Here is a 25,008-nt window from a genome sequence, read left to right on the forward strand (position 1 = left end):
GAATATTCAAATGTTCTAACACCATTTGATGAGTCCAGTCCATGTTATCCTAAGATGCCCCAAAGCAGAAATCTCCTAAGTAAGGCTCTAATAGATCCTAGATATAGTTTATATGATATAGTTCTAATTTAATATAATTCTATTTCTCCAAACAAAATATACGTTGACATTTTACTTTTATGACTTCTCATTTAGAATAATCACAAACACAAACCACAAATAAAAGAGTTATTTTAAGTCTCTGAATTACTATTTTAAAAAACATGATCAACATATTTTCTTATTGTGTTTTTGTATTGATTTCTCTCCAAATTTTAGAGATAAGCATATTGTGAATTCAAAAGTGGCTTCTGCAAAGAGCCTTTTCATTGCAGGGCTTCAACTAATAATTTTCCATGAATACTTATTAGAATATAAATTTCTACTTTTCAAATGATATAATTGCCAGCTCTTTCAGAATAGAAATACTTATAGTCTTTATCCAAATGGAAGCAATGCTATTAGTAAATTACTTTTGTTGCTCAATTAAGTTACTATAGAAAATAATGACAGGAAGGTCTATGTTTTCCATAACCATGAAATGGATCCATCATTTATTTGCATGGTTTGCATTTATAACTTATTATTGTAATGAAAGTCTTTTCACTTTGTTTCAATAATAGATTATTTATAGATTAAATTGATACATTAGGCCTTCTGCCTTTCTGTTACAGGACTCTAACTCAATTTGTCACCATTTTAAAGTGGATAAACTCCATGCATATGCCACAATAATCAGATGACCTATTCTTGAACACTGTAGAATGACCTGAAAAGAGATATCACAGCTGAACAGACAAATTTAGTTCTGTTCTTTAAATAACCAAAGGGTGTGACAGACCTGGGGAGCTCATTTAGGTCTTTCTTACGTGATAGAGATGTAATGTACCCTAAATCTATTTTTAATTCTGCCTTATGCAGCCTCACAGCAAGATTTCGCACATGCAAATGAGTTTGTTTAAAAAAAAAAAAAAAAAGACTCCTGAAAAAAATCTGTTAGTTTAAGTGGTGTTGAGATGTGAGAGCCAATTTTGCATTTTAATGCCTAATTAACCAAATAATTACTCTAAACTTATGCCAAATTTTCCTTTGCATTAAGATATGTGATCTAAATGGTTAAAACATACACAATTAAACTATTGGGACTTCACTAAAATAAGAAGCTTTTGCACAGTGAAGGAAACCATCAAAACAAAAAAGATAATCTACTGAATGGGAGAAAAAAAGATATTTGCAAATGTTTTATCTGATAAAGGGTTGATATCCCAAATATAAAAAGAACTGATACAACTCAACACCAGACCCCACAAATAATTAGATTAAAAAATGGGCAGAGGACCTGAATAGCCATTTTCCAAAGAAAACAAACAAATGCCCAGTAGATGAATGAAAAGATGCTCAACATCTTAATCATCAGGAAAATGCAAATCAAAATCACAGTGAGGTACCACCTTATATCTGTTGGAATAGCTAAAATAAAATAGAAAAAAATAAATATCAAGTGTTAGTGAGGATGTGGAGAAAATGGAATAGCCTTGTACTGTTGGTGGAAATGCAAATTGGTGCACCACTGTGGAAAAGAGTAGAGTGGTTCCATAAAAAACTGAAAATAGAATTATCATATGATTGCATAATTCCACTACTGAGTATTTACCCACTCCCCCATGGAAACACTAATTTGCAAAGATAAATGCGCTCCTTGTTTACCCGCAGTACTGTTTACAATAGTCAAGATATGGAAGTGACCCTAGTATCCATCCATAGATGAATGAATAAAGAAGTGGTATATATACCAATGGGATATTAGTCAGCCATCAAAAGCAATGAAAACCCACCATTTGCAACGATATGGATAGAACTAGAGGGTATGATGGTAAGTGAAATGTCAGTCAGAGAAAAACAAATACCATATGATTCACCCAGACATGGAATTTAAGAAACAAAACAAATGAACAAATAAAGGGGAGAAAAAGACAAAAGAACCCCTCTGAAAATAGACTCTTAACTATAGAGAACACACTGATGATTGACAAAGGTGAGTAGGAAAGGGGATGGGTGAGATAGATAACAGGAATTAAGAATACACTTGTCATGAATAACACTGAGTAATGTGTAGAATTGATGAATTATTATATTGTGTGCTTGAAATTAATATAACACTATGTTAGTTACACTTCAATTAGAAAAACCACACATGGTACTTAAACAGTGCCTAATACATAGTAAGTATTCAATAACTGTTATTATCATTGCTATCATTGGTGAAGGAAGGAAGAAACCCACAAATTTATGTTTTAGGATTGCCCAGTAAAGAGAAGTTAGTTACCTGGTACTTGGAATAGTTTGGAGAGTATCAACATTATTAAATGGGAATTTTAACCAGTTGCAACTAGGAAAATAAAAGATAGCCAAGAGTACAAAATCAAAATTATTTAGATGAAGCTGAAGAATCAGATTATTGCATAATTATTCTTAATACAATGTTTACGCTTAATTCTGCATATTTAAAAATTAGCCATTTGGCCACAATAGCGAATTTGTAGATATGCAGATCTTTTATCATATTCTCATTTAAATTAGTTGATACAGTATCCAGTACTATTTCTTTTCTTTTTTTTTTTTCTCTTCTTATTGTATAAAAATACCTCTTTATTTTGGGGGAGTCCACTTCCTGCTTCAGTGAATTTCTTCTTCTACCTTCCCTGAATTGGATACATTAATAAGGAATGGTAAGTGGTCAATCAGGATAGCATATTTTCTCTGGCAACAGTCATTGATTCAACATTTGGCATGTCAATTTCATTTTCTCTAAAATACATGCAATACAAGCCTTTCTCCTACTTCAGTAGGTTACAATAATCATTTGCTATTTCTAGTGAGGTGGGGCTTGCTGTGTTACGTCCTTTTGAGATGGTTAATAGACATTGTCTTAAATAAAGATAAATTATTCTACTGAAATAGTGAAAATGACTGAGGACTGGGTGTTTCAAGCACAAATAGAGTGAGGATTTTAGACACACTGTGGAACGTGTACCTAAGGAGAATGTGTACCTTGATATGTTAGCCCGAAGCTGTAGTATTAGGCTTAACCTTCTATTCTAGTCACTGCTTTTGGGAACTTAATGCCCCTCACAATATCCTTTTTCTGGTCCAAGTACACCCCTGTCTCAGAATTCTCGTCTTATGCTAAGCACTTTTTCATTTTGTTTTGTTTTCCTTTTCAAGTTCCTACTCCATCACTGATCAAAAAAAAGAACTGGTGCTAAGTTTTATCTCATGGAAACTCTAATATGCCATGTTGGAGCATCTTAGGGTGTGTATGTGTGTGTGTGTGTGTGTGTGTGTAGCTATCTGGAAGGTGAATACCTTTGAATACCTTTAAAAATTGAAGTAGTAGGATCTAATCTATGTCTTAGCTCAATAAATCTGGAAGCAGCATGGAAATGGAATAGAAAGTGCACACATTGGAGGGCTGGTGACAAGGAGACAAGAAAGGACAAAAGTCAAGGTTATGTTGAAGTATAGAAATGAAATGTTTAAAATGCTTAGTGGGCATGAACCCACATTGGTTGATGTTGTAATGATGAGTTTTTATTTTCTACGTTGCTTAATAACCTATGATTATTATAGCAGAAAAAAATGGTGACTTTGGTTTTATAATTTGCATAGTTGGTTTTATGTACTTTTGCTAGTTTCTCATGTTTTTTACAGTTACATAATATAAATATATTTTGAAGTTGGAAAAAATGGGTTTTGCAATGAAGAACTAATAAAACGTGGCTGCTGACTGGAAGTAGGTCAAGAGTGAAGGGAGGTAAATATTAAAGCTCTCCATGAAATTTCTAGTGGAACTTGTCTAGAAGTCAGTGGAATGGTGTAGAGATTAATAGACTGAAGAAATAGATTTATAGAGCTTCTAATTTTAATTCCCTCTTGTGTATGTTAGCTTTCTAAATCTTAGTTTCTTGTTTAAAATGAATGTGATGAGCCAGGTCTCTAAATCCTTTCAAGTCCTACTATTCTGCACCTCTGTATGATTGCTAAATATCACAGCTTGGTCTGTTATATTCCTGGACTCTATATTTTCGCTGGATTGCTACATTTCTTACAGTTTTTTTCCCTTTTTGTGGTATAATTGACAGATAAAATTGTATATACTTAAACTGTACTATGTAATAGTTTTTTAAATCCTTTTTTATTATTATGTTCAAGTAGCCAACATATAGTACATCATTCGTTTTTGAGGTAGTATTCAATGATTCATTAGTTGTGTATAACACCCAGTGCTCTTCACAACACATGCCCTCCTTAATGCCATCACCTGGTCAAGGTAACTATTTGCTATATATGTACTTTGTGACATAATTGCCACAACCAGGTTAATTAGTACATTCATCACCTTGCCTAGTTATCTATTTTTTGTGTGTGTGGTAAAAATGTTTAAGGTCTACTCTTTTAGTAAATTTCAAGTATACAATTCATGTTATTAACTATAGTCATCATACTGTACAATAGATCCCCGTAACTTTCTCATCTTGTAACTGAAGACCTGCACCAGTTGAAGAGCATCTCCGTACTTGCCCCACCAACTCATAGTGATCACGATTCTACTGTGAACCACAATGACATATCACCTCATGCCTGTGAGAATGGAATTTATCAAAAAGAAAAGAAATAACAAGTGTTGGTGATGATGTGGAGAACAGGGACTCCTTATGAACTATTGGTAGAAATGTAAGTTGGTGCAACCACTATGTAAAACAGTATGGAGGTTCCTGAAAAAAGTATAAATAGAACTACCATACAATCCTTCATTCCCACTTCCTTCTATATATCTGAAGGAAACAAAATCAGTATCTTAAAGAGATATCTGTACCTCTGTGTTCATCGCAGCATTATTTAAAATAGCCAAGATATAGAAACAACCTAAATATTTGTTATTGGGAGAACAGAAAATGTATATGTGGTGTGTTTATATATCTAACTGGATATTATTTCACTATGTGAAAGAGAGAAATCCTGCTATTTGTTACAACAATATTGGGTGAAACTACAGGATATTATGCTAAGTGAAGTAAACCAGAGAGAGAAAAACAAATACCAAATAATATAACTTCCAAGTGACATCTTTAAAAAAATATGTTTATATGTACTCTGGAGGATGGCAAATAACATAAGACATTATGCTTGTTTGTATACCTATACACGTTATGTGCCTTTTTGGAGGGAGATCTTTGGGATTTTACGAGGCCTTAGTAATTAAAAAAAGAAATTTTTTTCTCTTATTTCTCTAGAACTTTTGTGAATGGATCTACCAACTTTCATATCAGAAAAGTTAAATATCTGACAGCAAGTGGAACAACAGGTCATTAATAATTTCTTCATGATTTTTATGAGTTTTACTTTATTACACCCTTTATTCTGGCTGATAGGTAATCAGTATATTTCCCCCTTTATGTCATTTGTTGCTACACTGGTTGAAGTGATGTATTACTGTTACATTTTTTAATTTTGAAAAATTTACAAGAAAATGGAAAATTATAAATGCTAAAATGGTATTATTGACTTTCTAGAAATAATAATTACTAATATTATGTCACAGTTTTCATATTCCTTCTTTCTATTTTTTCAAAGAAATTGAGCTTTAAATAAACATGAAGTCTCTAATTCTTTATTTTTTAGAAGATTTTATTTATTTATTTGATATATATAGAGAGAGTGTGTGACCAAGCACAAGCCAGGGAAGCAGGAGAGTCAGATGCAAGGTTTGATCCCAGAACCTTGGGACATGACCTGAGCCAAAGGCAGACACTTAACCAACTGAGCCACTCAGGTGCTTTTCTAATATTTCTTCTGTGAATGCTATACTTTCCTTCTCTTTCTAGTGGTAACGCACTCTAATATGTTTACACACGGAGAAACTCCAGGTTTAAATGTATTCCGTCAAACCACAAAGGTAATGAGTGACAATACAAGTTTCAGAGCACAGACTTCTAGATTCTTGATATACTGTTCCATCTGCAAGACCAGTGATTTAATTATTGGCTGAATTAAAAATAAAATCATATCAGTGGATATGATAATTCTATGATTTTTAAAATTAAACAAAACCATATAACACTTTTGGTTTTAGTTTAGATTTAGAAAATGACAAAAGGTTTACCCTAACAACCAAAACAATGCAGATAACTTACAGAATCTAGTTTTCTAAACCCACCAGAGATCTGAGTATTCAAAGAAACACAAAAGGAACTAAACTCAAAAAATGTAGTATGCTTAACAAGAGAAAACTACAGTTACTTTTACCTCTGATAGAATGACAAGAGGAAGAGGGATCTGCTGTAGGAAAAAATAGAAATACTGGAATGAAGACAACATCGGAAATGAAAAATTCTGGGCACCACTTGGATGACTCAGTTGGTTAAGCATCTGCTTTGGATCAAGTCATGATCTCAGGGTCCTGGGATCAAACCTTGCATCTGGCTTCCCGCTCATGGGGGGAGTCCATTTCTCCTTCTCCCTCTGCCCCTCCCCCCAGCTCTTGCACATACTCTCTGTCAAGTGAATAAATAAAATCTTAAAAAAATAGAAATGAAAAATTCATCAAACAGACTTAACAGGAGCATGGAAACAGCAGAGGAAAGGATAAAGAAACTTAAAAACAAATTGATAGTATACATCCACAATGAACAAAAAGAAAAAAAAGATTAAAATGAAAGAGATTTGTTTACAAATGAACTCTAAGGAAGAAAGCAGAGGGAGAAAGGGGAAGAAAGAATATTTGAAGCTATGAAGACCAAGAATTTCCCAAAATTGAAGAACTCTTTTAACTACACTACCAGAGAGCTTAGTGACTTCTAAACAGGATAACAGGATTTTAGAAAAGACGTTATGAGAGTCACAGTTCCTTTTCTAAACTCTGAAGTCATAATTGACTAAATTAAAAAAACATAGTAGCCCAAAGTCGATTGATTAAAAACAAAATTGGAGGTGAAATCTTTGAATAAAGACAGTAGGAATTTCAAAGGCAACTAGCAATGAATGCTTTGCCTGAAAAGATATAGAAGTGACAAATTATTATCTAAAGAGAGAGTAAAATAAACACTATTAGAATTTACATTTAAGTGAACTAGTAGTCTGCATTCTAATGTGAGTGAAAATGAAACTCTTTAACAAATTTTGAGTAAAATTTGTTAATCTCAGGAGGTATGAGTTTCCTGTCACTGGAAGTGATGAAGAGTTGGTTAATGACCAATTGGAATAGAATTCAAACCTCAGAGGTAATGTTAAACCAAATGATTATTGTGATCTTATTCTCATTTTAACATTCTTTGGTTACAGAAAAAGAGGACAAATGAAGCTAATTAGCTAAATATATGACTCAATATACAGTATCCTTTCACTTTTAAGCTTTTAAGAAAATTAATAGAAAAACATTTTCTGTTTAATTTTTCACCAAATAATTTAAGATAATATAACTACCTGTAAAAATCACGAGGAGCAATACTTCTAGCTACAGAAATGTTTGTTAGACTTAAAATTTAAGGAGAGATACAGTTATGTCTATTTAACTTGTTATGTAAAATCTATCTTGAAATGATTTAAATTATAAAGGGATTTATTTACATCATTTAAAAGTTTCAGAAATCACATATCTAAATATGATCTGATTAAGTCTCTGGCCTACATGTGTTTTAATTGTATCTTCAAATTGGTGTCTTTCAGGGTGTCAGACTGATGGCACATTCACAAATCACATCATTAGGAGAAGAAGGGCCTCGGGTTCTAGAGTTTTCTTCTTTATTACCAACTTTAGTGATGATTGGGCTAATCTTCAGCTAATTTCAGTGGCTGAGAAAATGTTACACACTAACTGAATTTGTCTTAGATTGCCAGACCATTTGCTGTATGGGTTGCAGTGACAGTGGTTGTAGGCCTCCAGTGGATGTGGGCCTCCCAAGGTCCCACCCTAGCTCCCTCCCCCTACCTTCACAGTTGCTACATGATGAAGAATGTTTAGAGATTGTTGAGATTACCCCAATGTCCATTACTGAAGAAATACTCTAAAAAGTTTGAAATGTACAGAAAAAAATGATGTTAGGACCTCTCCTGCAAGGTTATAAAAGATACTAAGACTCAGAACTAGAAATTGTCAGTTTCACAAATAGAGTTGCCAACCTCCATATAATTATTGCATTCACACAACTTTTATTTTCAATGATAGAGGTACCTGAAAGATTTATTGAGTGTTGGAAAACAGAGATTACAAAGTCCATTGTACCTTCAAAATAAATTGTAAAGTTACCAAAGACTCAGTCCAACATTCACATACCTCAGAAAAAGTAGATTCAAATGTCTACTGCTACCCATGGCTATAATGCCTGTCAAATGAACTACTAAAGAAAAAAATAACAACACAACAGCCATGTTTTTTTGACCAAGAATAATCCTCAGATAAAACTCTATTAATCCTTAAAGATAGATATCTTCTTTAGGATTTCTGTCACTGCAGACCATGAGTTGAATCTAAAATGAATGATTTTAACGGACACATGCTTTCAGTTCCATTGGTCTTTCCCACATATCTTGAAGAAATAACTACCATCGGTTCTCACTCTATCTTTTTGAGTCTCACACAAATTGCTGCCAAACGACAAAAGAGAAATACAGGAATTCAATCATCTCAGTATTGAATATGTTTTCTATATAAATTGGCTTTGGAGAATGAGTTATTGTGCTCAATTCCAGTAATAGCACAGAAAACTTAACTTTCATTATCAAATGGCAGAAGCCATAAATTGTGTCCTGTGATGAAAAAGTTATTAGAGGAGATTTCAATCTTTCTTTTCAACGTATATCTGTGTTAGTCTAATGGTTTGAAATTTAGAAACCTGTAGTTGTATTATTTCAGAGTATTATTTTCTCTTTCCCCAATATTTTAAGTTATTTAAATGACTATATATATATTTCATGTTTTACATGAAAAAAGGTGATACAGGAAAGGCAAGGAAGCTCTAGATTAGATTTTAGCTCTAGCATTTAGTGTCAGATAAAATTGAATAATCACTTAAGTTATCGTGGCACCTTAGCTTTCTTATGTGTGAAATGGGGCAATTCTGTGTATGCATAGTGTTGTAAGCATCCATGATATCAATCACAAAGTGTAGTGTTTAGTCACAGTTAACATGTTAATTCTACTGCATATAACTTATAGGGTTATATAAGAGCATTAGAAAGAAAGATTATAAATGAGAGTATTATGAAGATAATTTTTTATTTTAATAACATTACCTTACAACTATTCTGGTATTCACTCAGTGGTATTCACTACAAGACAGGAGCGTTTCTGTCTCAAACCTGAAGTTATACAAATTCTATATGGCTTTTTTAAAGATTTCAATTATTTATGTATTTGAGAGAGAAAGAGAGAGAGAACACAAGCCTTCAGAGGGACAGAGGGAGAGGGAGAAGCAGACTTTCCTCTCAACAGGGAGCCAGATGTAGAATTGTTCCTAGGACCCTGAGACACCCAGGGTGTCTTATATATGATTTTTGATTAAATAGCCTGCAATTGAAGAGAGAAAAGCTTCCATATTGACTTTTATAATTTTTAAAAAATATTTTATTCATTTATTTGAAAGACAGAGATGACAAGTAGGCAGAGAGCTAGGCAGAGAGAGAGGGGGGGAAGCAGGCTTCGACCAGGTACCCCGACTTTTCTAATTTTTAAGAAAACAAAATTTGAAAGGTGCCTGGTGGCTCAGTTGGTTAAGCTTCTGCCTTTGGCTCAGGTCATGATCTCAAGGTCCTGGGATTGAGCCCCATATTGGGCTGCCTACTCAGCAGGGAGTCTGCTTCTCTATTTCCCTCTGCCTCTCTGGCTGTTTGTGCTCTCTCTCAAGTAAATAAATAAAATCTTTTAAAAAAAAAACCACAAAATTTGGAAACCTCAGATCATATATTTATATCATAAACAAAAGAATGAAGATAAATGAATGAAAAATATTTGCATCATACGTATACTTAGTTATACTTCCATATTAAAAGAAGGATAACAATGATTTCTGGGCTCTGGGGAGAGGTTTAGAGAAGATTGAGAAAGGAAAGCAGAATTTAACCATTCATATGGAGTGCCCTTCCCTGTCAATCTCATTTCCCAAAGTCGATCTGTCTTAGTTTAATTTTCAGCCCTAGCCAGGGACTCCAAGAGGGTCAATGGAAACTTTTTTGTTCCCTACAATAAGACTATACAAAGTGAACTCTCCTTCCTCAGTCACGCTAGTAAGATTCTGAAGCTGCGATTACTCCCCAGAAAAGGAAAATGGAAAGAAAGAAAATGCTGGATTTGACTGGCTATCCATAAAGAGACTTTTATACCTACAGGAAGTGAACATAGTTCTTATCTAGATTGTTGCCACCTGTTGAAAGACATGAGCACTTGAGAATTATGATGGATTTAGTAAGAGGAAAATGAAGTTCTACTTTTGAATATCTGAGTTGTTTAAACTACTGTTTTGACAAATTTTAAGGCTGCTAAATAAAGTTTTTGTATTTATTAACTTTTGTAGCAACATGGACGGGACTGGAAGAGATTATGCTGAGTGAAATAAGTCAAGCAGAGAGAATCAGTTATCATATGGTTTCACTTATTTGTGGAGCATAACAAATATCATGGAGGACAAGGGGTGTTAGAGAGGAGAAGGGAGTTGGGGTAAATTGGAAGGGGAGGTGAATCATGAGAGACTATGGACTCTGAAAAACAATCTGAGGGGTTTGAAGTGGGGGGGGTGGGAGGTTGGGGTACCAGGTGGTGGGTATTATAGAGGGCATGGATTGCATGGAGCACTGGGGGTGGTGAAAAAATAATGAATACTGTTTTTTCTGAAAATAAATAAATTAATTAAAAAAAATAAAGGGTATGTGCTTTGGTGAGTGCTGTGAAGTGTGTAAACCTGGCGATTCACAGACCTGTACCCCTGGGGATAAAAATATATGTTTATAAAAAATAAAAAATTAAAAAAAAAAAAAAAAGGGAGTTAGGGGAAATTTTAAGGGGAGGTGAACCATGAGAGACTATGGACTCTGAAAAACAATCTGAGGGGTTTGAAGTGGCGGGGGGGGGGGGGGTGGAGGTTGGGGGAACCAGGTGGTGGGTATTAGAGAGGGCACAGATTGCATGGAGCACTGGGTGTGGTGCAAAAACAATGAATACTGTTATGCTGAAAATAAATAAAAAATAAATTAAAAAAAAAATAAAATAAAAAAATAAAAAAAATAAAGTTTTTGTATTTATCAAACTTTATTTATTAAATGGTTATTTTTTGTTTTAATAAGTGAAAGCATATATAGTTAACACTTATAGTTTCTGATCAACCATAAAGTAAGTGGAATTTTTGTCAGCCTATAATGTATCAATTTTTAAAATGCAAAAATAGTAAAAATAACAATTCATTTTGTTGAATTTGCTAACCACTGTCATTTATTACTCTAGGTTGAACAATATGAAATTGCTGATGTTTGACCACTTTTGAGCTACAAAAATGGCAAGTTCATGTGATAGACCTTAATACCTTCCAGAATATCTAGACCTTTGGGAACTCCGGGTTGGAAATGTGTAGAATAGTTGATAAACAATGGCTGATAAGATTTACAGAAAGAGGGGCGCCTGGGTGGCTCAGTGGGTTAAGCCTCTGCTTTCGGCTCAGGTCATGATCTCAGAGTCCTGGGATCGAGCCCTGCATCGGGCTCTCTGCTCAGTGGGGAGCCTGCTTCCTCCTCTCTCTCTGCCTGCCTCTCTGCCTGCTTGTGGTCTCTCTCTGTCAAATAAATAAATAAAATATTTAAAAAAAAAAGATTTACAGAAAGATGTATTTAGCAAGAAACTTGTTTATGATGAACATAAAATTGAACATAATTTTTTGAAGATCATTAAAACTGCAATAAATATATTCATGTTCCTCAAAATTGAATCCAATTTTCTCGTGTGGTCTGCTCAGCAAAGTACACAAAAGAATTTTTCCTGATATTGATACTTTGATTAAAAGAGACTATTAAATTATTTTGAAATGTATTACTTTAGCAACACTCTTGATTGATTAAACCATTCTGGTTATTTTTCTACTAACTCTTACGTATATAAATGTTGAAAGCAATGTTCAAGTAAGTCTCAAACTTGGTGTATGTATGTATCCTAAACAGTAAGTATTAGACTCATCAACTGGAAATGAATGCTTATTATGCAAATATGGTGGAATTTTAGGAAGCACACTCATGAAAGTGACAATTCAGGTAAAGGGAGGATGATTTGGGTGGGTGGGCCAGCCCTATCTTCTTATATCATACTGTACAGTTCTGGCTTTTTTAGTTTAATTCCAAATTCAAATGATTAAATTTTACATGGGAAAAGAAAGTTTGCCTTTCTGAGGTATATAAGAAAGTAAATTGTTGGGATCATTTATTTCTTATCCTGTGTTTACTCACAAAGCTATAGTAGAGCAAATGATAAGAAAGGTTATCATCACAAATATAAACCTATACTTACGGACAGCAATTTGGAAAAACGTTGTTTTAATGGGGATTTTTGAAGTATATGGGAATTTAGCAGCTGAAAAAATGTTTTTTCTTTCTCTTTTTCTTGAGTACCTTTTGCATAGGCCTCTTTTACCCACATAGAAGTCAAAAACAAACCCCTTTTGGATACATCACAGCATTGAGCTGTAAGGTAACTCTCCTCCATGTGAGGAAGCTTCAGAAACCCCAAGGACAAGTTGCCTGTTAAATCTGGAAAAGGGAATTGCATTCCATATATTCTTTCCATTTGTGATGTGCCGAGGACAAAAATGTGTGTGATCAATCTTGAAAACATTCCAGGAAAGTCATTGGTGATGCAGTATTCATGATCTGTTGACATCTAAGATGAATTTGAGATGCCACTGTGATTTTCAATACCAAATTTATTAATATCCATCTACTGGGATAGTGTAATATTTATATCTACATCATTCTCATCTCTGTTTCTATGCAAGAGACCTTTCATTTCTCTTGCTTACAAAATATTCCTAAATGCAGCAACATGATTCTGTTAATAATCCAAAGAAACAACTTTCCATGTTTACTCAAAACCACAATACCTCAACATTTAATTATTTAGAAATAATAAAAAATGACATCAACATTTTCCCTTAATCTGCAGGTACATGTTGCTGAGATTTGAAAGACTGATTCAATGGACTTGTAACTCCCCCCAAAATCTGGTTGTTTAAAACATTGTATTAGTTTGGTCTTGATGTGAGTTTTTATGGGAACTATGTTTGCCATGTGAAACAAAATTATTAAAGTTTTCTCATGGCAAAACATCCTCCTTAAATTATTGTGGATTCTATTTACTATGGGTTTTGTCACAGACAAGATTATCACATGTAAAAAAATATGAATGTTTTAAATGCTAATGTCAGAAGTGGTGAACTAGAGAGAAACAAAACAAGCCCAAGTAATTTCTTTCCAACTCATGATAAAGGCCAGTGTCTAAGAACGACACAAAGAAAATGTTCAACATTTTTTAGATTGCGTTCCTATTTCGAATATATGGAGTTGTCTCTCATTTAATCCTAAGCATACATGCCATGGCCTTGTCTTATTGTTTCCATGGAGAATGAAGGAGAAGGCCTTCTGTGGGGCTGAGTGACCAAAAAGAGGATAGGCAGTGTCAACTGTTGTAATTCATAGTAAGAGGTGATGAGGACTGTGACTGTAATTCCCCAGGTGAATCATGAAAAATCCTAGAATTCTGAAATGTCCCTTAGTATGCGGGACATGGACTTGATTTATTTAACTTAGATATTTATGAACATGAACCCGGAAGAATAGCAGATTCAGGGGAAAACAGATAAAAATGTATTTCTCCTTCATAATTCTACTTTAAATTGATCTTCTTCCTTTCAGAAGATGAGAAATAGAGGTTTATAAATAGTATAACTTGGAGGGTAAAATTTTGTATTTCTAAGAGAGGTCTTGAAACTTGTTAGCTATCTATACTGTCTGTGAAATTAAAGTGATAATTAAAGGAGAGTGTCTATGTTCGTTAGGTAGTTTCAGCTAACATGTTTACATAGTTTATGATAACAGCAAACAGCTTTGCCTCCTGAAACAGTATCCCACAGGCTAGATAGAAACTGTAAACATACTACATTTGCTCTGTACAGTGTTTTAAAAAGTTTTTAAAAATTAGTTTCCAATATTTAAGAACTGGGATATTTCACAGGATAATCTGAAATTTTGACCTTTTCCTGAAAATCGGTAAACACTAACAAAGGGGGCTCAAATTCAGAGGGCAAGAGTAGCTAGGGCTGATAATCCAGTCTACTGACTCCTCTGGGTGGGGTGTAGAGCTCGAATTCCGTATGGCTCACTCATGGTGTCCCCTTTTGCTTCCTGTGGAGCCCCTGCGGACATTCGAATTATTTAGAAGAGACTTCTCTGTTTAGCTGACCATCTTGAAACAGACTATTTTGATTATGTAAGTGGGTTCTCTCTCCCCACATTCCCCTGGCTTATTAGGTTCTGGAAAATGACTGGGTAGCCAAGAATGATACACACAGAGACAACAAAAATGTCTTTTATAAGAAATCACAAATTTTCAAGTTGGAGGAGCAGATGGGGAGCAGGGGAAAGGAGGATGAAGTTCTAGAAGACAAGTAGAAGCCACAAGGATACGCATTCTTTGGAGGAGAGAGTAATTGGGAGTTTAAATGAAGGGTGCCTAATATTAAATTTCAAGGTAGTTTCTGTCCTTCACTAGTGACACAATTCTGTTTTGTCCTAACCCTTGTATAAGATTCCTATTCCCATGGCTTTGGATTGTTGGACATTGGGAAGTGAAGGGAATGGAATGTCGCACCAGCGTCCCCTTGACTGAGGAATAAGTAGGCCCTCAGAGGACAAATAGAGAATTTAGCAGAGGAGAAACTGAAGACAATGAGGAATCGCTCTCGCCTCACCTGTCCTGTGTAGTGGGGGAGAAACCGGGCTCCTTGTATGTCCTGAAACGGAGAACCTAGCTGGTTTTCCATTAAATGTGTTCTGATGGTACACCTGGGTGTCTTAGTCAATTAAGGGTCCGACTTTTGGTTTCCGCTGAGGTTGTGACTTCAGGATCATGAGATGGAGGCGCATGTCAGGCTTCTTGCTCAGTGGGAGTCTGCTTGTCCCTTTTCCTCTTCTTTTGCCTCTCCCCCTGCTCATGTGCTTTCTCTCTCTTTAAATATATATATTATATATATATATATTTTATTTTATATAAATATATATTTTATATTTATACCCACCCACCCATGTATATATAACCTTTAAAAAATATGTGATGTGATTCCTGAAACCCAGAGGGAACACTGATGTCCAAGAATCTGACAAAGGCATTACAATAGTTAAAATATTCTGTTACGACCTAAAATGAGAGGGGCTTCTTTAACGTAAGACTTTGTTTGAAGAGTTGTTATTTCCCAAATCTTGACATTAAGCAATTTGTCAAAAATAATTTCTTTCAGTTGAGATGGTAAACGAAAGCAGCAAGAATTTTATCAGAATACTTTAAGTGCATAATAGAGTAGACTCACATCTAATAAGAAAGTCAGATCCTAAAGTAAGGACATAATACAAAAATCACATACGCTTAAAATTATCCTTGAAAAATTCCTTCACTATCATTAAATCACCACGGTGGGATTCTTTGCCTTGAATCTGTAGCCTCATAACCTGGGGAAAAGGGCAAGAAATAAAAGAGTATTTTCCCACATCCTCCACTCACATCTACCCCTCAGAGTACAGACACACAGGATGAAAAACTGAATGTGTATAAATACCATTCCATGGTGTTACCAAATACATGGATTTTGAGAAATCTATGGTGGTATGATGTTTGGTACACTTTTTAAAGTGCCCTCAAGTGTTGACATATTTTTTTTTTTAATCACACTGTTTCTAAAATTTAAATGAAAGAACAATGTTGTAAGGCCATTAATGAATATGGTTTACTTTACAATCTCATTGTTTTGGGTAACTGTGAATGTTTCTTGAAGGGACAGGCTGTGTTGCATCTAAATGCGGAACAGCGAATGTCGTGTTCCTTAATGCAATGGTTATCCTTCATACGTGGGATGTGTTAATGTGTATACTACAGCCTGATGAAACATACTCTATGGTCTCAATTTTCTTTTCAAGCTTGCTTTTAAAGAAGACTGAAACCATCCAACAGAATTAATCAACCCAGATCCTGTCTACACATCACGACATGTCTCTTCAGAGTTTGTGAGATACCAGTAATTCTCTTGCCTTTAAAATCACACAAGGCAGCTGTTTTCCCACACTTTTTAACAGTGGTGAGCAAAAGATGCGGGAAAGGCCTGTAGCTGGAAAAGTTTTATGGCTTGAAAAACATTAAGATTGACCTGATTTTAAGACCTGTAACTTCCTTCTACATTCTATTCTCACATATGCTCACATTTCTCTTCTTATCTGTGCCCTTGTTGATGCTAAGTAAATCATATAAATATCTAGGATTTAGCTAAAACATTATTGTTTTCTTTAGGATCCTGAAACAAAACTTCATAAAGAATTTATAAATGTTTTGAATAGAGCTAAAATCAACACATCTGTTCTTTGTTTAGTGACAACTTTTAAGGTGTGGTTGGGGACAGGATTCATCCATCTTTGGGTTCACTCCACTTAGCCAAGCTGGAGCTTACATACAAATGTGCCTGTGTTTCTATAAAACTGATGTCATGTCAGGATAATTCTGGGAAAAAGTTTTTTGTTTTCTTTTCTTCTTCCCAGATTGTATTTTACTATAGCTGCTCTAACCTTAAAAGATTTGTCTGGAGTGAGTGCCTTTTGGTTGAAAGGAAAGACTGGGATAGACTTAACCCCAAATAAACTTAATTCGTTAAAAATTTTTTTCTCCAGGGTACAATTAATCCAAATTTAGAGTGGGCTTATACTGCAGCTGAATGCTATACAGAAAGGCAATCTAAATAAAGGGATGATTTGCACTTATCAAACTAATATTTGCCAGGGTATTTTTCACAACTTCTGAAACCTGCCATATATGAAACCTGACAATTCAAAGTGTGGCCCCAATGGGTATCTCAGTGGATTGACCAGGTTGCTGTTGTTCATCTGGAAGATTCATGGAATATGTGCAAGCAGTCACGATAGCTCAGCCACCAGCTTTGCCACCTGCTCACTGAGTACTTGCAATTCTGTATCTCTGTAAAAATATCTTGTCAGTGATTATATTTGCATTTTAGACCAGAAAGCGTCAAATATAGATGTGCGCTGCTTATTATTTTGACCATCTTCGAATAAGGAATTTAGACAAAGTGGAGCTTATAAACCACGGTGCAGATGGAGTTACTTGAGCTACAAAGAAGCTACACTAAAATATATTTACATCTATCTATATAATTACTTGATCAGAAATAGAAGCAAGAGCTATAATCTATTCTCTTTACATTTAACTCCAAATGGGAAATTTACTAGGCTCCATAAAAAGTATAAAATGGTGATAATCAGTGTTTTCAGACCATTAGCTGTCTATATTGTCATGTGTAATTAAAGTAGTAGGGCTTCTGCTTTAAAAGTTATATTCACCAGTACTTTTTGGACTCTAGTCATAATCGTGGGCATTTCAATACGTGACTTTTATTGCATCTCAGGACCACATATATTATGTATCCATTCTGTCATTAATTTTGGTAATACTTTTTTCTTAGTCACAAGGAGGAGACGGTAAACTAAAAATAGTCACTGGCTGATCGTCAAGTAAAAAAAGCCAAAATGCATGGTCTTCCTAGGCAATGGGTTATGTTAGCCAGCGAATGTACTCACTGGGAAAGGATTTCTCAGCCCAATGTTTGTTTCTAATCTATTCTGAAAATCTTGGCTATTATATGAGTACTAGACTAGTATGAGAAGCATGGTATGGAGCTGACAGATCAGCCTTAGAGGGCTCACCGTTCCCTACTGAGGTGTTCATTTGAAATTTAGTTATGTCTGATTTCACTTGGGTATCTGGGAAATCTTTTCAACCTACCGAACTCTTCGTTTTCTAGGAAGTTTCACTTGTCTTCTTTTTCCTTCCATCCTCTTCCCACCTCATTTTCTCTCTCTCTCTCACATACTCTCACACACCCCACTCCCATAGGACCATATGACATATGCACACCGAGTTCCTCCTCCCTTATAAAAATATCCTTTCAAATTATTTCACCATTGTTGCAGAGTTTATCTTTTAAATCGGAATGGGTGAATTTATGATGGTGAGGAGAATATTTATGTTAAAACCATTAAAATGAATATGTTGCAAACAGACATTTCTTTGGCCAACAGGAAATGAACCAGATTTTGATTGGGTTTGAAGTTTTTATCATTTCCAGGGATAAGGAGACTCTTGGATGAGTAGAAACTGATTTGACTGTAGGTTTTCTTGTCAATTCCTCACATCTGTGAGTTATGAAGCTTTACTCTGACAGCAGAAAATTAACTCACTCTGCTGTCTTGATTGCTTTCCCACAGTGCTCCCTCCATGGCTCTGTACCAGCAATTGTTGTAGCAGGAGAGTGAGAGTGGGTTTGCTTCATGGTGGGTTGGCCCCATTCCCCGTGAGGGTAAGGAATCTGAGATGGAGAAGGCTCGCCAGGAGGGAAATTTTTCTTATTACTTCAGTAGTCAATAGCAAAATTTTAGGTAGAGAGTTTTTTTTCCATGTAGAGATGTGGTGTTTTTTTTTTTTTTTTTCCTTTATCCCTTTATCCAGCATAAGAGGGAAAGACTAAGCAGTTTTATGACAATTTCCTTGCTAATTAAAGTGTAGGGTAAAATAATTTCCCCCTTATAGAGGCCAGTGGTAACATCTAATGCAGGAGGGTTTTGGCCCAAAGCCCAGTACAAGATGTAGTGCAGAAATACTTTCCAGCACTGGGGGCATTTGATGGTCACTAAACAAACACTGGAACACTATCTTGTTTTCAAATTGAAATGCCTGAGAAAGTAGGATTTTCTAACCCTGAATAATGTGACATTATTTATACACTCAGGAAGATTACAAGGGGCTCAAACTCACCAGGAGCTGTCAATGAGGAAACGTCTATGAAGAGAAAAAAGACAGACTGTGAGTAATGATTTTCACACTCTTTATGATTTCTTGAAAGCTTGATTGCTTTGATAAATTTGACATCAATTTATAGGGGCCATGCACGGGATAAGTAAGTAAACAAGGATTTTAGTTTCCTTTGAAAGCTTTATAATGTAAAGTATCACTCCTAGGGTCCCTTTCATTTGCTGTTGGACATGAAGAGTGTTGATTTGGGGCAGAGCAAAAAGGGCCCGATTATTGATATAAGAAAATTCATTGAGCACAGATCATTACTTCTAATACATACATATTTTCCTATCCAAGTTCCTCTGGTGGAGGGTAGGTGGGTCAAGGAAAGGCCCTTTCTAGGAATCTAGACACATAATCTGAAGAAATTAGTTCTAAGCACATAACCTCTTAGAGATATCATGTTATCCTAACATTTTATAAAATTTTTCCATTCTTCTCAGCTGGCTTTAAATTAAAGACGTAAAACTTACTATAAAAAATAAAAACCACTTTTTTACTTGTTTCATTGAGTGACTTATTTCAATTATTCATTCACTTGCTATGTGCATGTATATGTATGCTTGTCCACATAAACATGCAGGTATATTTATTTATAATCTCTGGTCTTTAACAAAAATACATTTTTTTTCATGTGGGAAAGTTTGATTTTGTTATTTTACACAGATTTTATTTTAAAAGCAATGTTAAGCTATTAGGAAAGTTATACCATCAGACACATGCTAAATGGAAAATGAGTTAAGTGTGGATAAGGGTGGAAACAAGCATACCGGTTAAGAAGTTGTTGCTGAAATCTAAGTAAGAGAAGGAGGAGCCTGAACTAAAGTGGTATAGTCCAGATGGAGAGAAATGAGCAAATTATATTTTCAAAATGAAGTCGGTTTGACTTGCTGGTGAGCAGGATGTGGGATGTAAAGGAAAGAGCAGAGTCATAGATGACTCCTTGGATTTTGTTCTAAGTAACTGCATAGGTAGGGGTGCCATTTACAGAGCTGGAAGACAAGAAGGAAATGGCTTTTGGTTTGGAAAAAAAAAATGACCTTGGTTTTGTTATGTTAAAATTGTGTGTCTATTTTGTTTTAATTATAATCATTAAGCAGCAGCTAGATTTTTAATTCTGGACCTCAGTGCAGAGAAAGGGACCTAAGGTGAATTTACATCTACATTTGCATTTTATTTAAAGTCGAGGTAGTGGGCAAGGTATGTGTAAATGGAGAAGAGAAAAAATGTAAGACCAAGCTCTTGACCACTATGATATTTAGGTTGGGGAAAAAGAGTCCGCAAACAAGGCTGAGAAAGAATAGCCAACGTGCCAGGAAATAAGGCAGGAGAGGGTGGTTTCCCAGAAGCCAAGAGACATGATATTTTGAAGAAACAACAACCAACCGTGAGAATACTATTTGACTAAGAATGAATCATTTGAGAAATGTGAGGGTGTAAAAAGCATTTATCTGATCTTGCAGTATGGTGCTCATTGTTAACCAGAGCAGACTGTTGGCACAGTAGGGATTTCAGCCTGTCTGGGGGTGGGTTCAAGAGGGTATGGGAGAAGAGAAAATATACTGAACATAGCCAACAGGTTTAGAAAAAAAGAAGAGCAGACAAAGGAGGTTGGTAAAGGAAAATGAAATATATGACCAAAGGAGGGATTGCTCAGATGAGAGTTAATTCAGCCTGTTTGTCTGCTAATGGGCATGGTCCAGTAGAGCACAGGAGATGATGATGCAGGCAGGAGGGGGGGATTTCAAGAAAGAAGTCACCGGGTAGTGAGTAATTGGTGTTGAGAGCATGGAGGAATTCTTGTCTATTCATTTCCATTTTCTCAGCTAATTAAAAAGTGAGAATATCACTAAAGGGAGAAAGCAGGGTGGTTGGAGTTTTGAGAGAGGTGTGAAATAGTCTGATCAGGAAAAGGGAAATTGAATTGATCAGGAAAAGGGAAATTGAATAAATAGAAAAAAAGCATTAATGGTAAGGCTGTTGGGTATGATAATAGACCTTGGCACTAGAGAATTCAACCGTCAGGGTTTCAAAGATTTTAAGATGTATTAGAGGATATTTGTCATTTTGCAAAGGCACGAATTTGAGTCATAGGTCAAAAAATGAGAGTGTCCCACCTAGCTAGTAAATAAGCTTCCATAATAATTCTTTTGAGAGGTTCTTAAAGAAAAGCTAGCAAGAAAAGAGAACTTTTTTCCTCTCATACTATGCCTAAAAAGCAAGCATTAGCACTGAGGTCGAAAGTGAAGAAAATATCAAGGAGTCTAAAAGCGTCATGATTCTAATTCAGATAGCAGGAATTTTACGTACATTAGAGAGTGAAATGTCTGTTTTAGTGAAGACTTGGTCCAATGATATGAACAAGCATACCCCACTGTCGTGGAAACAAGATAAAATATGACTGGAATGTTCTAGTAAATTCTCAAACCATACACATGAGGATATTCCCAGGAAACATGTGGCTTGACGGAAATGTGTTTTGAGAGAAAACCAAGAGTCTGGACAAATATTTCTAGTTAGCAGATTCACAAAGGTCTTGGAATGTATCCTTCACCATATCCAGGATTTACCTCACCCTCTGATGCACAGTTTTCATACCTCTCCTGCTTCCGGGTATATTATGGGCTTGCAGATGCTGGTGATGATCACGAAGTTTGTCTCTCATCACCATTCTGAACAAGAAGAAAAATAAATGTTTTATTTTACATTATTAATTGTATTTAAACATAACAACCAGCATTTTTTCATATTTTCCTTTAGAAATCACTTTCAAATTTATGTCGTATGATCCTCTAATCAACCCTATTAAGTAAACATTCTTTTTCTTATTAATAATGAAGTTTGAAGATATTCGATGATATAATTTTTGCTCATATACCTGGGGAGGAAACAAAGAACAGCTGTAGCCTTCTAAAATAATAATGACCTGAAATCCTGCATTTCTTATTATGCTTTTGCTAACCAGGAGGTTTCTCAGATAAGTTTAGTACTTAATTATAATATTTTTCCCATTTAAAACCTTATTTTGTGTGTGTGGCAAAATTAAGATGTGCAATTCAGGAAATCTTCAGAAACAATAAGTTATAAATAAAATAAGCTCTGAGAGAGACACCTAGATGTCATCCAGTTTAAACTCCACTTTTACATATTAGAAAAGGGAGTCTCAGAAAAATTAAAAGACCTGCTTAAGGTTGTTCAACTTGTTAATAGGATTACAGCTGGGAATATATTTCTGGACAGCTATCTCCATGTGTTTTCCATTGTGTTGCACAGTCTACAGAAATTTAACTACAAAACCACCAAGTTTGAGAGCTGAAAAGGACCCTAGAGATTGAGCTTCAACCCTCTCATTTTATGAAAGAGGAAATACAGATCCAGAAAAATTAAATTGTTGTTACAAAGTTATATAGTGAGTGTAATAGGAAGTTAGTATGAGACGATGCCTGCCTCAGGTTTCAACCAAGGTACCATAAAGAAAGGTATCAGATAGCAGGGAGTATAGGCAGTCATCTCTGTCCCCATATGCTGATTTTTAAAGGAAGTGATACAGAAAAAAGGACTCTCTCAACCTTCTGCAAGAACAAGGACATAAAAAGATATCAGAGGGGCGCCTGGGTGGCTCAGTGGGTTAAGCCTCTGCCTTCGGCTCAGGTCATGATCTCAGGGGGATCGAGTCCTGCATGGGGCTCTCTGCTCAGCAGGGAGCCTGCCTCCACCTCTCTCTCTGCCTGCCTCTCTACCTACTTGTGATCTCTGTCTGTCAAATAAATAAATAAAATCTTAAAAAAAAAAAAGATATCAGAGGCAGTACAAAAAGGAAACGCTTCGTAAGGAAAAATTTCTTTGGAGAAAGCTCATGTATTGCTTTCAGTCCTCACTTTGGAGGAAATTTAAGGGCCTGCTAATTTCTAAGCCCAAGACTAGTGAGGAGATCTTTGAGAGAACGACTAGATATGTGCCTCTATCTTTGGTGGTAGAGTCAGAAGAGCATCACCTTGGGATTGCTTGAACTCCCAGAGTTTGCATGGAGCTTGCCACCATTTCTTATGAACCAGGGTGGACAATGAAAAGCCAAACAGCCAGGGCACCTGGATGGGCTCGGTCAGTTAAGCCTCGGACTTTTGAGTTTGGATCAGGAGACTGAGCCCTGTGTGGTGGTCTGCACTCAGCACAGAGCCTGCTTGAGATTCTCTTTCTTTGTCTCCTTCTGCCCTTCCCCCCTTCCCCGTTTTCACTGTCTCTCTCTCTCTGGGGGGGGAAAAAAAAGTTGGTAGAGCCCACTTGAGATTATGAGAATTTTGGGTCCTGTCTCACGGTGCCACCTCAAGGAACAAGGAGATCTCAGCAGAAAGAGAAAGATGGCTGTGAATGCCCAGCAGCTGAGGTTGCAGCAGCAATCCATCACTAGGATAAAGGTTCATTCCTCAGGTGAAGGAGTCCTCAGGAAATTGGAGTCCAGAGAGATACTCTGCAGAGATCAAGAATTGACTTTTATCATCTCTCAAGGCCAAAGAGGACAGTCAATGTGATGGCATCAGTCCAAGTAAGAACCACCTAAGTCTCTTCATTCAGTTCAACTAGTGAGTGAGAGAAGATCTTGACCAGGACAAGTGGAGGGCATAGTAACAATGCTGGGCTTCCAGCCTGAAATAAATCTGGGAGGGGAAAAGGAGAAGACTTGGTGATAGGCCAAGTTCAGACTTTTTCAATGGACCTTCTACATACTGATGTGAGACTTTTTTTTAACTTACAGAGATTGTAAAATGTTGTGTTATCTAGGAGTGAGTGGGAACAAAAGCCATGTGAGCTGTCCAAGTTTTCTTCAGGGGTAGAGAAGGTTACAGTCAGAGGGAATTGGGACAGAAGCTGTGTTTTTGTTCACAGTTCCTGGGTCAATACATTCTGCGAGCTGTTATAGGAATCATCACACAGTCTCATCTAGGACCTCTTTCATGGAATTCTGCTGTCTTCAATGGAAAGTGTGAGAGAACTGAGAGAAGAACACATTTTTTTAGTTTTTATGTCTATTTGCCATAGAAATTAAGAAAATACTCATATCTTGAAAGTTAAAAGAAAATCTCAGTGTGTAGTAGATTTCCAGTCCTGTCTAGTGAATGAATGAATGGATGGATGAAATCCACCGCCAGCCACGAGAGGCACAAGACAGGGAGTCCTGACCGCCAGACAAGCAGGAACAGCTGCAAACGCTAATGCCAATGAGAAGAAAGCGGACGTTTGGGGCACCAAGGAAAGAAAAACACAAGCTTTGCTCTGTGTGCCAAGATTGGCCACCTGGCCCATCCTGCTTGTATTTAGGACACCAGCAGTTCAATGTAAACATGGGTCAGCTGAGTTCGTTTACTTAGGGCAAGTTATATACACAAGGCTCTCAATCAGGAAGAGAACACATGGAGCTCCCTGGCTTGTCTTGAAGGTCGTGGAGCTTGCATCAAATCTTGTTCTTCACACCTCAGGAGGATCCACAGGGCAGTGGAAGCCTTGCCTTATCCTCAATACAACAGACGCCAGCATACGCTCTGAATTGTCATCCCTGACTTACCCTCCCCTCCCGGGAACTGTGGCCACTAGCAGGACTTCTTGCAGACTGAGGGTTCCATTACAGCCTTCCTGCCAACTGACAGGACTGAAGGGTTGAAATGAGTGACTCTTAGCAAAAACCCCAGTGTTACCATCCTGCACAGTCTCACCCACGCAAGGAAGAATCTGGTGATAAATGCAGGCTCTCATTTTTAGGCTCTAGTCAGTATCCTGAGGACACAGGCAATGTTAGTGCACCCCCCTCACAATCTCGCCAT

Source organism: Mustela erminea, chromosome 1 (assembly GCF_009829155.1).
Source record: "Mustela erminea isolate mMusErm1 chromosome 1, mMusErm1.Pri, whole genome shotgun sequence".
NCBI classification, from domain to species: Eukaryota; Metazoa; Chordata; class Mammalia; order Carnivora; family Mustelidae; genus Mustela; species Mustela erminea.